The sequence below is a fragment of the Leucoraja erinacea genome, chromosome 40 (assembly GCF_028641065.1).
Source record: "Leucoraja erinacea ecotype New England chromosome 40, Leri_hhj_1, whole genome shotgun sequence".
NCBI classification, from domain to species: Eukaryota; Metazoa; Chordata; class Chondrichthyes; order Rajiformes; family Rajidae; genus Leucoraja; species Leucoraja erinaceus.
The window spans coordinates 7,643,654-7,648,740 of NC_073416.1; positions in this window are offsets into that span (position 1 = coordinate 7,643,654).

The window sequence follows — 5,087 nt, forward strand, 5'->3', positions numbered from 1 at the left end:
TGCCATTTTATAATGGTTACAATGAGTTGCCTCCCCTTCAAAAACTTCAAAAAAAGAATAGTGCCTCTCGGCTGCTTTCTGGATATGCAATGCCAATGTTGCTCAATACTCTGCTGAACCGTTTTGTTTTGTTCTTTTCTTTATGGTAGTCCTTGGCCGAACAGCCTGCAGGCTAGCTCTGTGGTCCCACCCCCCCTCCCCGTCCTCAATTCCATTCTATCAACCAAAACATTTATCATCTACAATAACACATTAACTTAATGTGTGCAGTCAAATGGCAATTGAGCATTTGTAAGATTTAACATCCGTACAATGAACTGTTTTAGCTTGGCCTTGGAGGTTGGCCAACATTGATCTTTAATGGTGATTGTGCTCATGTTGGAAATTTGCCAGAACGCTTCAATGTTCAATATTTTGTTTCCATTAACCTGACCCTACATTGCTAAAAGCACTCACCTGGGTTCAACAACATCCCTACTTGCAAACGTTGGTTTCATAAACCACTGCACATTGTAATTTCACAAAACCTCAGTGTGATTATGTATTGTATTATTAAAGTTTCTATTTTAATATACTTACAAAGTTATACTTGTGATCAATGTATAATAAACAAGGCCTTATTAACCGCTTATATTTCAGTTTAGCATGGTAAAATAAAATTTCCTGAAAAGTTGTGTAATATTAAGATTGTTTTGGTGCTTTAAACCATATTGCACTGGAGAGCTGAATGGGCATATGATTTAATTGATATCGAACTCTAGGATTCTCTAACAATGGTAGTGAATGTGGTTCACTTCTGGAAGTGACGTTCTTGTAGTCTGCCACTTTCCCCACTGGCACAACAATACAAAATAGGTAAAAGCTGGTATTAACTTGAATTTGATTTACACAATGGCATCCACAGTCGCACTTTGAACTTGTACCATGAGTTGTGCCCAATAGGGATGTGATGCAGTGTGTAATAAACATCCTCTCATTTCTTTGACTTTCCACAGTGCAACAGTTACCATTTCCGAAATCGAATCTGAACAAGCTTTCGTGCATTCTGAAATCTTTTCCTGAACCATGTTCAATGGCATGGTACTTCTGTTGCAGCACTGCTCTCCCAGGTACTTTCAGGTTACATTTAGACTGAATTAATGATGATCTGTGTGCAGGTGGGGAAGAAAGCAACCAAATGTGCAATAGGGTTGCATTAGGAGCAAACATAGGAAATACGGTGATGCCAGCCACTGTTCTATCTTGAGGTTGTAGTAACCTACTGAAATAAAGGAGGACATTGTTTCCTTTATGTCAACGAGGAACCCTTAAACTTGAGAAACATTAAGATGAAGGTGATTCAAAAATATTTAACTATAATAATCTACTGCGCTACTCCCTCTCAGACAACATTCTACATTTGCAATCTGTGACTAAAAAAGATTTGATACATAACCATCAAATCCTATGCAAATGACTTGAAAAATAACATTTAAAGCAAATGTTAATTTACGAGTTCTTTATATGGGCCAATTAAAATTGGACTGCATCCAAGCAAACGTGCTGCACTTCCCAAAACCTGTCTGTTTGGGTCTCGCAGTGCTTTTTACAGAAGGATCCTTCCTTGTACAGCAAGGGCAGTCTAGATTTTCCACCCTATTGAGATTTATCCTGGGCAGAATCAATTTGTTGTGAATGAGGGGGCAGTTGGTCTTGCTTATGCCTGAGATTTTTATTTTAAACACCACTCCATATCTCACCCCCATCCCCCACCACAGCCAAAGGGAATGATGCACAGAATGGGTTAAAATCAGCCAAGACCTGCAAATGGTACTGGTTAGTTTTTTTTTGGGTGGGGGGGAAGAGGGAACACTAAGGGGACATACGTTTTCCTACCCTCCACCCACATTTAAAATTGGATCCACTGTCTCAGTAGATTGTGCTTGAAAATGTCCATGGTTGCAACAAATGTCCTCACTTTATAATCATTAGAAATGGCTTATGTTCATAACCGATGTAAGCATTGTTTTCCTTTAATCTATTTTCAAAGATGAATAAATACACAGTCCTCCTGTGAGGGGAGCAGTCACTGTACAGGGCCGAATCATTTGGTCGTCATCCAGTGTGAGGTGACCTGTAAGTAATTCCTCCGTCTCATTGTATACCTGAGCTTGAATCCACTCAATAGGGCCAGTAATGTCTATGATAATAAGTAACTGGTCTTAGTGATATATTTTAATTAGAATCCCACCAGTCTTCAATGTTTCTCAGTGAAATTAATGCTGATTTATATATTTTTAAATGCAGGAAATACCAGGCCAGGCAGCATCTGCAGAGGGAGAAACGGTGTTACATTTCACATTGTTGATGACCTTTCATCAGAGCTAGGAAGATTTTAAAATTCAAACCTACTTTACACGACAGATGGAGAGACCAAGAGACACAGGAAGACACGAGTGGTAGGGGTACCAACTGAGAGAGGGTTGTGAAGGCTTGTCCATTGATCCGTAGGGAGGAGGTGGAAATGGGACGGTGAGTGAGGTAGGAGGAGAGAAATACCCAGTGAGATACAGAACACTGCAGGTGTTGGAAATCTGAAATAAATGAGAGTGTCGGAGATACCCAGCAGGTTGGTTAGCTTCTGTAACGAGAGACATAGTGTTGATGTTACAGGTTGATTAGGTTTCATTGGAACTTCCCAGCCTTTCCTGCTGTCCAAAATTGTTGTACTCAGTGGAGTTGTGATGGCTGTAATGCACCCAGATGGGGAATTAAATGCTGGTCCTTGAGCTTATACTGAGCTTTGTTGGAATAGTGTAAATGCGAAAGACCGAGATCAGAGTGAGAGGGGATGCAGAATTAAAATGACAGGCAACCCCTTTGAACTCAGAGCTATAATGCAAAGTGGTCACTCAACCTGGACCTGGATCCTTAAGTGGAGACAGCATTCTCATAGTCAAACAGCACAGAAACAGGCCCTTCAGCCCAACTCATTCATGCCAACCAGGATGCCCCATCTATGGCAGTCTCATTTGCCTGCATTTGGCCCACATCCATCTAAACCAATCCTATCCATGTACCTGTCAAGTGTATTTTAAACACTGTTATAGTAGCTGCTTCAACTCATTCCATTTACTCGCCACCCTCTGTGAAAATGTTGTCCCTCAGGCTCTTATTCAATCTTTCCCCTCTCACCTTAAAGTGGGCACTGAATGCAGCACACTAAATGTTTTCTCATCAACTGTAGTGTTTTGTATTTCACAGCTCCAGAATGTTTTTTGTATTCATCTCCTGTTTACCTTCTGCAGACAGGTCAGCTCTGATATGCCTTCCCCATCCTTGCTCAGGTAACACCACCACCACCACCTCTCGATTCCCTCAGTCTCTTGGTCCCCACCTTGTCACAGACATATCCGTTGCAACATCTGCCCCTTCCCTGCAACATAAAACATGTTTGATTACTTTTTTAACTTTTCCTAGTTCTGATGCAAGGTCATTGACCTGAAATGCTAGCCGTTTCTTTCCACAAATGCTGCCTGACCGACTGGTTTTTATTTTAGATTTGCAGGATCTGCAGTGGTTTTGCAATAATGCAGCACTGGAAGAAGTGATTCAGCCTGGCATGGCCCGTTAGAAAGAGTTGGTTTCACTCCACTCCTCTTCGCACTACCTTTGTTTTTTATCCCTTTCGAAATAGGGACCTATTTCCCTTTTGAGACTTCCTATTTAATCTGCTTCCACTGCCGTTTCAGCCAGTGTGTTCCTGATTATAATTCTCCACCTTCTTTCAGCTCTCGTGTCTTCTGGTTACTGACCCTCTTGTCTATGTAGTTTCGCCAGATCAAATCTACCAAACCCTCTTAATTTTTCCCAGTTGTCTCAATGGGCATTTAAAATAACTGAGGTCACTTAAGGCTTTTTGTAAAAAAAAATAAAAGTGGACCTATTATTTTCTCTGCCAACTTTTTTTCCTGTCCCTCTGTTTGGGTTCCCTCTGCTCCAGCATACAAAGCAGAAAGTGAGCTGGCAAACGGCTCAAATCCCTCTGCCAGTTCTGTTTTTTTGATTGCTAGGACATAAATGGGTGACAACAATCCAAGTTGGTTCCTCCAGTGTTGTTTGTGTTGTGATAAATGGTTGCTTTTTGCTGTATTGTCCCTTTTACTGACAGTTTCCATTTGTACAGTGCCTTTTAATCTAGCCAAACACTCCAAAACTGGAGCAGGTGACCAAATGTTTAGTCAGAGTTGAGTTTTGAGGAGTGATTTCAGGAAAGAGAGAGAGAGGCAGGGAGTTTAAGTGAGGAATTTCATAGCTTGGGAACTCCAAGCAGCTGAAGGCACGTCGACTAATTGTAGATCGATTAAAATCGGGGTAGGGCAGAATCGATTCTTAGAGGAACTAAAAAAAATCACAGTAACTATTGATTGAAAAGCAAGCTGATGCTTACAGGCACAATATGCTGATTTAATTTGTGCAGACTGTTGTGTTTCGCCAAGCTTCTCATTAATATTCCACCATTTGTATCACAGCCCAAAAATGATGGTCATGAAATGTGCCACAATTTACTGCAATCTAACTTGCTTAAAGATTCACTTGATCTTTGCAGTTTGGTGATATTGCTTGTGTCTTGACGCAGCTGTTTATTATGTTGCAATATCTGTCAGCACTTTCTCCATCCATTCATGCCAGTAATCACTGATCAGCAGATTCATGAAGTGGCTTTTGCAGCATAGTGTGCATATTAAAAAGAGATCCTCATGAATATTGATCACCCAAGGAAGCATTCTGCTACTCAACAAGGAATTCCTGCCTCCACCACCCGGAATGTTTTAAAGTGCCGGTCTTGGCACAAGTTGCAAGAGCCCGATGGACCTTCTGCCCACCAGGATGTGGGATGGTGTGGATGACAACCAAAGGGTTGATCTTTTGACTTCATTGATAATTAGAGTACAGTGATGTGATGGAACTAAAGGGTGAGGCAACCAATCTTGGTCAGTGCTCTAAATCTTCCCCAATCTCCCACTTGGTACCCCTACATGTTATCTCCCCATTCCACCCCCCCCCCCCTCCCCCATTCAGTCTTCCCTCCAACAAAGTGCAGGTTA